Consider the following 13,055-nt stretch of genomic DNA (forward strand, 5'->3'; position numbering starts at 1 on the left):
CATAGTTCGCTACTTGGCCCTCAATTTAAGCCTAACCTCATATATTTAGACTGCGCCCTTCCGTCTCGCAGGAGAGTACCGGTACGAGGGTGGTCTTATATACTTTCGTCTCAAGGGATACTGGCAAACTGCCTTTTATTACCTGAAAGCACCTTCCAAGGGCACTTCAACCCATTCTAATTTCTCTAGTGACTTAACTCTCATGGTCTGAATCTGTAGTAATTACCTGCCCCATTATTTAATACTTCCATCCTATCTCTCCCTATCTAAATTACAGTTCTCTGCCAAGGCTGTTGAACTTAACTCTCGGTCGTCACTACCTGCCATATGTAGCCGTATTCCCCTTTCACTTACAAGCATTCGCACCTTCTCGTAATCTACAGTTTACTTCCGGGACTGCTGACACACTACTTCAGTTTCCTGCATATTAATGTTTAGGCTTGCAGTTCTGCTTTGTCGGTTTAGGTGCTTTATCGTGCTTTTCAGTTTGACCCATCAGGAAGCTAGCAACGCAATGCCAACAGCCAATCACAAATTGCTCAGGTACTCTTATATAACTTTTATCTCCAAATCTTCTTTAGGCAGATCTCTGAACTCGTCTGTAGACGCGCGGTGAACAGTAATGGAGAAATCTATTCTCCCTGCGCGACATCCTCTTTAATTTGTATTGTGTTACTTTCTCTGTGCAGGACTATGGTGGCAGTGTAGCCGCTATTGAATATTCAAGCCCATCTAGGTACGCCTCCTACCCATCCTAGTTGCGTTAAGCCTGCATCACTGCTGAGCTTTCGACTTCGCCAAATGATTTCTCGTAATATGTAGCGGCGATGAACAGGAATTGGTTACCGTCTAAGACTTCTCTGTCTCCTGATTGAACTGTCGAGTATCTTTTCGACCAGCTGTGGAGACATCATGGAACTCTTTGAGGACATCAGGGAGAATATTCGTGCTAAAAGCGAGGAATTGGTCTGGAGGGCCAGCTGTGTTAAGTCTTCTGTGGTATAAACTCTCATTATGCAGCACAAACTGACTCATAGCAAGGTCAGATGGGCAGGAGGTGAGGCTGTTTGACAATGGAGCGAAGTTTGGATGCCTGTAGCTGTTCTTCGCTAACGTAAGCAATAGCAGAGAACGAGACGAGGCCGGCCTCGCAGTCAGCGGTCAAAAGGTAGTACAACGGAATATCGGGGGACGCCGGCCGAACTTCCACACCACGGTGTAATCGTAGTCTTGCAGGAGTAAAGCCCTACTACCTAACCGGCCCGTAGGATCTTTCAGAGAATAGATCCAGCATTACTAGGCTAGTAGGCCTCTTTTAAAGAAAAACAATGGACACTAACAAACGTTGTTTAGATTTCGGTTCACGGGTGTTTTGCGTCCCAAAGCGGCTCAGGCTATGAAGGCCACCGTATGGAAGGCCCCCAGAAATTTAGACCACCTGGGGTTCTTTAAGGTGCACTGGCATCGCACAGTACACGGGCCTCCATCGAAATTCGACCGTCGCGGCGGGGATCAAACCCCCGTCTTTTGGGTCAGGAGCCGAGCGCTCAACTACTGTGCCACCGAGGGGGGCTACTCACAAAGGTTGTGTCTACCCCTTAAGACACGTAGGTTACCCCTTGAGCAGCATAGGGGCTTACAGGTTTGACGTCAGTGGTTCCTGTCTTACCTTTCCGATCTGTAAGATCTGCCTCCTTTGTTTAGTTTTATATTCGCACCCAATTTATGAATGATATCGGAGGTCAGTAGTAAGCCTGGCTTGGACTCAGGGGCTTGTATTGTAAACTGTTTCATCCCTTCATTCATGATATTGACAGGGATCGCCTGAGGCCTAAGCGGGAGAAATGGGAGGGTTATGTGAAGTGAAGTGCGCCAGACTCCAAAACGAAGTCCAGCAAAACTGTCCTAACTGGAGACCGTCCAGAGATCATGCTTCTTAATATGTAGGGCAGGTATCAAGATGGCGCGGACACTCGCCGTGCAGAGCAAGGTCTAGGTGAAGTGTGGTAGGTAGAATGCGGAGCCACAAGAAAAATTCGGTCAGGATATTACGGTTGGGTGCCATCGCCTTAGGAGGTTAGCTGCGCACGTCGGCACCGCCTGCGCCTTATGAGCAAGAATCTGGCCAGGGGGCGGGGGAACAAAAAAACTCGGAGGGGTAATGTCAGGCACCCGGTCACGCTGAATGCGGGGGATGATGCAGTCACGTATATGGAGGGACATACGTTAGAAAGGGCTTTAAAAAGAAAGTAAAACTGAACTTCACTGCAGCGAGAAAGCAATAAGAATGGCTCAAGATGGACGGGCTGACATGAAGGTAGCGCAGGCGAACTTTCTCCAGCTGCACACCAATAACCCCGGGGACAAGTTTGAATTCCGGTGCGTCGGAAATGAAGGCCGGAAGTGCATGATGGATTGTGCATGCTGGTCTCAGGAAGGAAGTATTCCTCCTGCCCACGCCGCTTCAAGGCGCGCTTGAGTTAAGCATTCGTTTGCTTCATCACTTAAACAAACGCTGCTAAAAATTATTTGGTTCTTGTTTAACCTGCTAATATCAACCTATTATTCTTCACAGAATTGAAGCAATCAAACGTATTAAGCCGTGCCAGGTAATAACGATGCGAGCATATTCTAATACTACGAGTACTGAATTTTTATATTTACTCTCATTTCTAATGGAAAAATTTGTTTTTAAATACTGTATACCAATTTAAAATGCATGAATGCCTGCACGTCGCTACATTTTTAATGAAAGGAATTGTAACATGGTATAAGTAGGAAGAATGCGATATGTAACGATAGCTACTATTAATAGCTACTGATTTTGTTCGTTTGTCTTTCTTTTTCCTTGTATCTTGAGAGCACTAGACTATTTTCCCAGCATTGCGAGGAATTAACCTGAAAAAAATAAATTACAAATAATTTTAGTGCACCCGTAAATTGTCAGGATCAGCTGTTGGATGACGTTAAATACTGCACATAAAGACATAGAAGCTGGAATGAAACGTGAAGAACGTAGCTAAGCAGCAAGATCTCCATGACTGTCGAGTTTATTGAAGAGGAAAAAAATCGATATTTAAAACAATTCGGTGACAGCGAGATTATTTCATGCATATTAAGCTACACAGAGGACGAAAAGCAACAAACAAACATGTGGAGGGGAAAAAGAGAACAGTGAAGCTAATACAACAGAAAAATAAAGAGGCTATCGCATAAAGAAAAGAAAGATGGTGGTAGACAACATAGAAGATAGAGAAGCCAAGGTATGGAGAATGTAAAAGCAGGAGGCAGAAATAAATCGTAAACAATACCGAGATAAGAAAGTTGAAGTCCACTACACTGTGTATGAAACTAACCGGAACGAAAGTAATGCACGGCTGTCAAATACAAGGAGGAATGAGAAAAGCGTTAAAGGCTGAAGACCAGGCCAATAGCTACAGCATAAGCGGAATGGAATTACCCCAGATACAGAAACAGACAGGCCCACAGGCAATGAGATAAAACGCGGCAGTTTTATTTGCAAGAAGGTAAAAGAAGGGATAGCGACTAATGCTACTGAAGGAGCCGATAGTATAGTTTTCGTGCTAACCAACCAGCTTTTACCACAGGGTGTAGCACGCACGGGTGACATAACGAAAAAGGTAAGAAGAAGTTTTTTTTTTTAATCGCTTCCTTTGTATTAACGGATTGCCCTTTAGTCCTTAAAACAAAAAGTGAAGCCTAACTTGGCCTTGCAACGGTATTCACCTGCCCAGCATAAACAGGATATATATATATATATATATATATATATATATATATATATATATATAGTACGATGAAAAAACATGCTCGACTGCTGATAACGTAAGAAAAGAGTTGAAGTACACTTCTTAGAGAAACATTTATTTACCGGCGGTTTCGGACGGTGGACCGTCCTTCATCAGGGCATTCTCTGTGTTGAAGCAGGACATACTTGAGATTTGACCGACAGCCCGGACCCCGTGATATAATTCTAGAGTGACCGCTACAACAAAGCAAAAAAATAATGCCCCTGTGACTGAAAAAAGGACATTTAAGTTACAGGGGCTGGCTGGCGCGCGAGACGCAGGGACTCATAAGTTCCCCTGGAAAGCCTTTAGTTTATTTCAATGCGCAGCGTCTATCCTTTTTTAATTTTCTGAGAGGCGGAGGGGGTTGAAACCGTTTTACGTGACTTCAGTACGTTCAAGTGTTCCAGGATATTGGTATAAACGGATTTCACCGTAAGACCAATTTCCCGTCATTATTTTAGACTGAGTGACAACCAAGCGCTTGCGAGCGGAGTTTGCGTTTTGTGAAAATACCCTGACGGAAATATAAATTAAAAGGTTGCCAAAATGTTCACACTTTCCTGTTTTTCAGAGGAAAGCTGTTAGAGAGCTATTAAGTTTCTGCAAAGGCTTCAAGGTTTTCATTTAGGGAGTGCTGCAATTCCACTCTTCCGCTTTCTCATCAATCCTAATGTTTTCTTTGAAACCAGACAGCATTTAACATTCTGGTTGATGTTCAGATCAATTTCAAAGCCGTTGCTGAGCGCCCCATGACTAATAACCCGTGCGAAATAGCAGAACATTTACGACTGCGTTTATGAAGCGATCTTAGTCAGAAATTCAGGCAGCTATAAACTTTCTGACGCAGTCCTTATAAGGTAGCACCTATAATTTAGGGAGCCAATATCATGCCATATTAATAGCAGGCAGAAATGTCTCCATAAGGTGGGAGGGGAGCAAAGTTTGTGGTAGCGTCACTTGATATCTTCTGAGTAGCAAGGAAAAATAAGGTACAAAGCTTGAGCCCCCTTCCTTATTCCCAAGCGGGATCATCTCCCCTACTCTTTACTCCCTCTGCGCGCGAATATGGCTATGATCGTTATGTGGCCCCGTTCGTTATAAAGAGTGTCAATGGTCGCCTTCACCATATTGGCTTCATGGGCGTAGTTAAGCTAGCAGCCTGCTTAATTCTCTTCTGAATCCTCCTATAACAATGTTCTGGTAAGACCCCCCCCCCCCCCCGCCCATGCTGGGGCTACTTTAAAATCTGGACCAACGGCTGTAGATACTCAACTTCCGTTACCAGGTTTGTCTTAGAGGAGAGTTGTTGAAGAGCAGTTCTTCAGGATGTGTTCAGCTGTAATCCTGACACCATACACTTCTTGCGCGTTAGTTCACTTTCCTTAAACTGCTGTGACGTGGTATGGGGTTGCACGTATGACTAAGTTTCCATGTGAAGTCTTCAGAAATGAATACCTCGAATATTAAGGTTAACACATTCGTTCATCGGTTAAGAAAGGTTTACTATACAGGTGAAAGCACTAAATATTGCCGCGAAGCTTTGTGATGCTTGTTAGTTCACGCGAAACGCCACAGGCACGCGGATTTATCACTCCCAGTGGCGCAAGATAGGACCACATTTATCTCGAGTGATCACAGTGATGCGGAACCAATTCGACTTTGTTCAATACTGTTGTGGTTACTTTTCACGCTGCATATCGAAAGTTTGTTGCCCGGCGGCCATTCTGTTCCACGACCGCCCAACATGCCTTTGCTGTCGCCGCCGCTGGGTCGCTGAGTGTATTATGGGCGCGAGTCGGGCCAATAAAGAGGTTCTCTTTTGGATGCCTTTTCGCTATTTTCCGGACTCTCTGACTACCGCCACTACTACGTGAAAATATCTCCGATTTGTTTTGGTTAGGTTTATGGGGTTTAACGTCCCAAAGCGACTAAGGCTATGAGGGACACCGTAGTGAAGGGCTCCGGAAATTCCGACCACCATGGCTTCTTTAACGTGCTCTGACATCACACAGTACACGGGCCTCTACAATTTCGCCTCCATTTATATTCGAACACCGCGGCCGGGATCGAACCCACGTCTTTCGGGTCAGCAGCCGAGCGCCGTAACGACACGCACACAGGGTCACTGTTACAAAAGATAAAGGAAACTCTTAGGTTAAAAACGCTAGTAAGCGGGTGGGAAGGTAGGGACAGGGGAGCTTCAAACCTTCAAACCAGACATGTGAGTTATTTTATGATGCTTCCCCAGTCCGTTTACCCTAGAGCTTGAGTGCATTTAGTGATCCATACCAGCAATAAGGCGTCATAGTGACAAGTGTATGCTCTCAAAAATTGTATGTGTTCTCGAAAGTTGGCAATTTTTTTAGAAAGTATAATTTTGAAACCGTCCATAACGACTGGCCTAAATACAAATATAAATGCTCTTTGTAACTTTTGGAGCAACTCCAGGTAATATATACAAAGTTAATTGTAACCAAAGTTAACAAAAAGAGAGTTTAGGCAGTCAACCTCTTGGTGACCAAGAATTTGCCCTGCATGGAAATATTTTTCTGCACACAAATACCTCTTTCATTCGCTTTATACCTTATGAAAAAATAAAGATGAAGAATGAAGACGCAAACTCGAGAAAAAAACAGGTGAAAATAGTGCGGATAATTGTTTATTAAATAAGAGAATGTGCCATTTTTACGCAGTGCAAATACGTGCATGTCGATCAGTACAAAGAAGATACATGACTTGAAAACGAAAACTCAAGTCAAGAAGAAAGAAGACAAAAATTGGTGGGGACACTTATGCGCCGAATTAAGGGTATGAGACGCGATAGCTAATGGCTTAATGACCGTATATGCCTAACTGGGCATCCTCGACTTAACATTCATTGATCTCTGGGAGTCATCATACCACTTGCAATTGCTAAGAAATGCTAAGCGATGCGTCACTGCAATGTCTAAGCGATGCGTCAGTGTCCTGCGATGGCAGGTGCTACCGCCGGTGGGACATGTGCGATCCAGGTTGCTCTTCCCAGTAACCTCTCGCGATCAATGATTAACTTAACCGCCACCTGCCACGGTGGGAACTTTGCTCACACTCCAGTGTGCAGGTTGTGAGGCCTCCACACGTTTCATGTGACCTAGCTGGCTCACCTACCTCCTAGGTTGGTTCTCTGCGGATTTTTCCGGGATTTTTCGCTCACTGTTCACGACGCCTATGCCAACGAGGAAGCCGAATTTGCTGTGACAAGAACTCCTTAGCGCTGTCGCGCTAAAAGATTAGGCTCCGATTCGACTTCGCCGAACCGAGTTAACCGCAGTGAAAGCTGCGGCGCGAAGCTCTCCGTTATATACATCTCTTGACGCTGACGTCATACCCACACTCCATCATGCCACAATCACGAGGTATCACGCGCAGTTCACGTGACTTCTTCCACACCTCCACAGCAACTCTGACGTCAAGAGTCAAGATCATAGGTCAAATGTCAAGGTGAAACGTCAAAGGGCAAACCACCACAGCACACCAAAGGCCAAGGGTCAAAGGGCAAAGGTCAAAGTCAGACGGCAAGGGTGTCCCCTGAGTGGATCACATATAGCAAGGCAACAGAGCATAGCGGCATCAGCCATAGGCTCGAAACAGAACCGGACATAAGAGCATAGCAACTCCAGCCATTGCTCAACCAAGGTCATTCAAGGTCGGCGGCTAGGCACAAGTGTGATTTAGGTATATTAGTGTAGCTTGCGTTACAAACGACGAAGATAAATACTACGCTCCACACCTTCTCATTAGTGCAACACCTACAGCATGTCTATTTTAGTTTGTGACAACGCAACGCTGGCGGAGTAACACACGACTTAGACCCGAAAGGTCTAATTGCATCTGCTTTCGTAAGCCTCTATTGGGTTTTATTTTAAGCGCGTGAGCAAGAATGGAAGCTCTCTCCATCGGAGACTTCCAGTCGCAGTGAAGGCAATGCCCTTCCAATCAGCGCGACATCTCCATCATGTCTAGTTGTCATTCTCACAGTGCAACTCAAGCGGTTATGACACAGGTCTCAGGGATGGCCCATTTAATCGCGTATTCCTCTCTGTCATTCTCTTTTCGCATGTGCAAAAATTGAATTCCTATCGAAACAAGACTTCTAACCGCAAATAGAACAATGTGCCGCCAGGTGGCCCTGGGCTGTTTGACAAGCGTTATCTTTTAAGTAATCTTTTTTTAATAAACGTTTTTAATATGACTACCCGTCTGACCCATCTATTGCATGCAGCATAAGAGCGGAACGCAGCACTTTCGCTGTCGGAGCAAACGAAGCGCTCCTCGCGTTATAGTTTTCCGCTACTGTCGATCATAACGACGGGCGTAGATTGCACTGTAATACTTGCAATATACTTGAGGTGTACATCCAGAAGTATGCCAAGCAGACGAGGGAAATGTGGCCGCCGTATCAGTGAGCACTGTTGGGACGTGTCATCGCGTAGCATTCGCCCGCTCAGTTTACGTATTGCGGCTTTTACGATGTGTCTCAGTATAAATATCCATAATAGAGACAATAGCCAATCACGCTGCGAAAACATGCAAAACGTCTCAGAGAGCCATCAGCTGCCCATAAGGCAGTGGTCATATCGTTACGCGCAAGGAGGCTCGGAAGAAAAAGGACGAACCGGGCACGGACTCCAAACCGACCGAGGGAATGGCTCGCCGAATCTAGACGTGCTGGTAGTCTCGGCTGGTTGACATCTCCGGCGCTCAGAGGTCTGAAGGGCGTGTATCCAGCACTTCCACCGAAGATTGTACGCGGCAACGTAGTTGCGGAAAACGCACACGACCGAGCCACAGAGCACAGTCCACCAAGAGCACACAGGGACGACAATGTGTGCGCCACAGAAGCACTTCGTCCACACCATCGCCATGATGATTATCCTTGTATAGCTTGTGCACGAGCCCCTACGACACAGCTGCGGCCACAAATCGCGTTGCGACTCAAGGGCTGTCCAGGATCCCATGCATGCTGAGGAACCTTCGAGAGCAGTGCTGACGGGCATGAGTGCATGAAGAAGACCTATAGCAGCTCTACATGTGACCTCCATGTAAGTCAACGAGCTCGGTAATTAAACAGTGCCTGTACGCGTATGGGAACTTCGGCATGTGGATATAAGCATGACATGGAGCATTTCAGTTCCGCTTGGGAACGCGAAAATTCGGATAAGGGAACAAGAGAACATGGCAAAGAGGCGTAGTTCACAGTCCCCTTGAGGTGACCTTCCCAGCTGTGCTCGGTTCAGCATGCCTCAGTAAGGCATGTTGACGGGCTAGTTGGGTTTTCATCTTGAAACTTGGGAAAAAACCCACCTAGGCGCAAATGATTTCACGACACAAAAAGAGACGAGGAGACAACGGATAGGCGCGAACTTCCAACTATTTATTGCTCGAAAAAAACAGATACATTTATAGTGTCAGGCAACGCCCACATTTACACACCACGTGCCTTATCGCAGCCCTGACTTATCGCCTAGCACGAACATTATTGCTAAGAAAATCGTACTCCGCCGCATACAACTTAACTGACGTGTCACTCACGCACAAGGCTGCCTTTTTCTTTATGTGAAAGGCTTCCAATAAAAGCCTCGCCTGCTTGAATTTGCTTTTTCCCAGAATCCACACCTTTTCCAGTCGAGGTGCACACTTGCACACGTTAACGTGGCTCACCAAAGTGGCGTATTTATCTTTATTATTCACTACCTTTTTGTCATTTTCCCCAAGGCGTTTGTTGATGAACGTCCCCGTTTGCCCTATATAGGACATACCACAGGTCAGGGGTATCTCGTACACCACTCCTTCCATGCAGCGTATGAAGGTGCGCTGATGTTTTATGCTGCACCCAGGGCGCTCAGTGCCACAAATCCGGGATATAAGTTTGCTCAACTTGTTTGGGGCTGAAAAAACGAGCAGTACCTTGTGCCTGTTAGCCACCTTCTTCAAACTGTGTGACACTTTGTGCACGTAAGGCATGACTTCCGGTTTTACCGCAGGGCCCCTTTCTTCAAGGTTCTTTGGACTGGTGCAGCGTTTCGTTTTTTTTGGAGGAGGGTTTCAGCGACAGCAGTCAACACTACCGAGGGGAAGCCAGCAGCCAAAAGGCGTCCAATCTGATTTCTTAGGCTATCGTGTATTTGGTGCGGACAGGACTTAGAAAGCGAGGACTCAAAGCATAACGAGGCGATAGCGCGCTTCACAATTTTTGAATGCGCTGTATTGAAGGGCAGCAGTCCCTTGCTAGTACGAGGAAAATAACGCCAATATAAATGGTCCTCCCGGAACGCCAAGCTTAGGTCTAAAAATTGTAGTTTCCTCTCCCTTGGGAGCTCATGCGTAAAAACTAGGCCACGGCCACGCAAGTTGTATGCGGCGGAGTACGATTTTCTGAGCAATAATGTTCGTGCTAGGCGATAAGTCAGGGCTGCGATAAGGCACGTGGTGTGTAAATGTGGGCGTTGCCTGACACTATAAATGTATCTGTTTTTTTTTTTTCGAGCAATACATAGTTGGAAGTTCGCGCCTGTCCGTTGTCTCCTCGTCTCTTTTTGTGTCGTGAAATCATTTGCGCTTAGGTGGGTTTTTTCTCAAGTTTCAGTATGCCTATCGCCGTATCCCGACCGTGGGCCAAATCGTAAAGCCTGCACCCAGTTTTCTAAATTTGCATGTGTTCTAATAAATTGTCATTTACACTAAAAAATTAATTTCAGTTTTTGACAACTGACCGGCATGCGTTTCCAGTTTTTACGTTTGTAACTTATCTGCGCTGTGGACACCTGCCTGACATGAAAAAAAATTTCCTCATTGCAAAGAGCACAGACCTGACATTAATGCTTGACATGTTCTGTTTGATAAAAATTCTTTTTAGGCGTCCGTCAAATACCACACGTACCATGGTCCAAGCGAGGGTCTAAAGGCAAAGACGTATCGTTCTCAATCAGCGATCTTTTGCAACAAATATCTTTCAAAGTTGTGGCGCTTAGAGACGATAATCGCAACATATGCGTTTACGAGTTTGCGACAGCAGCACTTTTGCGCAGAATATAGGAGTGCCAGACAGTTCCGCACTGGTTCTATTTGTTTTCGATTGCCACTCTGCGAGACTTTAGCGAAATTTTAGGTGACGGCTTTTTGATAGCACCTTCAGTTCTAGATTATTTCCGGAGTATGCTACCGCTCCCCATTTTACCAAGGGGGAGAAGGTGGAACCGCTGGGATTCAGCTGTTTGGTTTAGATTACAGGGTTTCACTTCCCAAAACGACTCATACTAAGAGAGACGACGTAGTGAAGGGCTCCGGGAATTTCGACCACCCGGGGTTCTTTAACGTGCACTGACATCGCACAGTACACGGGCCTCTAGCATTTCGCCTCCATTGAAATTAGACCACGCAGCCGGGATCGAATCCTTGACTTTCAGGTCAGCAGCCGAACACCAAACCACTGAGCCACCGCGACCGACGGTGCAGTATTTGGGTTGAGTTGAATTTTAACGCTTTATAATGAGATGGTGAAATCCTGACAATGTGCTAAGAAAAAAAGCCGGAAGCACAGTCTTTCCGTGCCGCAGCTAGATTTTATTGGAGAGGTCGATCCGTATTTTTGTAAAACTTCTCTCTCCTGGTTCACTCGTTGCCGCTGAATAAAACGAAACATATGTTACCCCAAATGGTTATCCTGCTGCAAAAATTTCACAAACAGTCTAGCCTGCGACCTGTGTCATTAAGAGTCAGTGCCGTTGCTACTGCGATGTCCTAAAACCATCACTGACGCCCTTAATACAATTTTAATGTGGTGTGAGGAGCCACTCGACAGTGCCACCCACATTGAGGGACATAAAGGTGCACTGGTCGCTATAATTGTGATGTCACGGAACGTGGTATTCATTTCCAGCAGCAACCAGTGCTTGTCGGTGACGCCAGCGTCCTTATTATTGTGGCAGTCTAGGGTGGCCGGTCGGCGCTGACGGAAAGGTGCACTCTGGCACAGACTGGAACAAAAACTTCCCGTACAAAATGGCTTGTAATTAATTATTAACGCTGCGCACTGGTTCACTGAGCTTTTTAAAATGACTACTAGGCCTGTAGGTTTGTACGAAGGAAAAAAATTGACACCCAAAAACTTTGTGCTTGTAACCTTTAATGTTTTACCTTTTATGCTGCACTTTTAGATTGTTTCGAGACGAAATCGCCATTTAAACAGCATTTAGACTAGCTGAGAGGGGAGGCCAAACCTGGGGTGATCTACCTTAAACAGAATTACGCGGTCAGCGCTAAGGCTATGTAGCATCCGTATGTTGGTACTCATGCTCTGGGGATGAAACATGTCTCCTGTGCGCGCTGCGTGATGGCGTGACTCGGTTAGAAAATATCCTGTTTCATAATTAACTCCTCGTATGAAGTCATATGCTTCTTATTTGACTTGCCAATAATGATCTCACCATTCTTGCGGTGCTGAAGCAAATTAACGTTTTAAGGCAGCACCAGAAAACCACGAGGCGACCAAGGTTTATTGCAATCTGTGTAGAGCTGCAATAATTTTAATCCCTTACAATAAAAATTATTGCAGCTCTACACAGATTGCAATAAACCTTGGTCGCCTCGTGGTTTTATGGTGCTGCCTTAAAACGTTAATTTGCTTCAGCACCGCGAGAATCGTGAGATCATTTTTGGCAAGTCAAATAAGAAGCAATGACTTTATACGAGCAGTTTATTATGAAACAGGATATTTTCTAACCGAGTCACGTCATCGCGCGGCGCGCACAGGAGACATGTTTCAATAACTTACAATAAGGCGTGTGTCGTAGCCTCGGTCGCTTTGGGACGTTAAACCTCAATAAACCAACTTACAATAACGATAACTTCTTCAAAACTACATTCCTACAATCCAACAGCACATAAAACGCAAAATGTAGAAATACATTCTGCGCGTCTTTATTCTCTGTGAGGCCGAAACTACCCTGGCGTAAGTAGCAGGAACCTGCGCTATGCATTCATAGCTATCCCGTTAGTTTTCCTTGCCCATTTGGTCTTGTACTTTCGGTCCCCTGTAATGCTCAACCGGCATTGAGATGAAACAAACGAGCAATAAACACTTAATTTCTAGCAGAGAGCATAAAGTGGCTGGATTAGCCTCTCGATGGCATCAAAATGACAAAAAAGGACAAGCACTGCGAAGTAATAAGCTCAATATGTCTAATATCAAAGCCCATCTTGTTC

The sequence above is a fragment of the Amblyomma mixtum genome, chromosome 9 (assembly GCF_055824585.1).
Source record: "Amblyomma mixtum isolate Tamu chromosome 9, ASM5582458v1, whole genome shotgun sequence".
NCBI lineage: Eukaryota > Metazoa > Arthropoda > Arachnida > Ixodida > Ixodidae > Amblyomma > Amblyomma mixtum.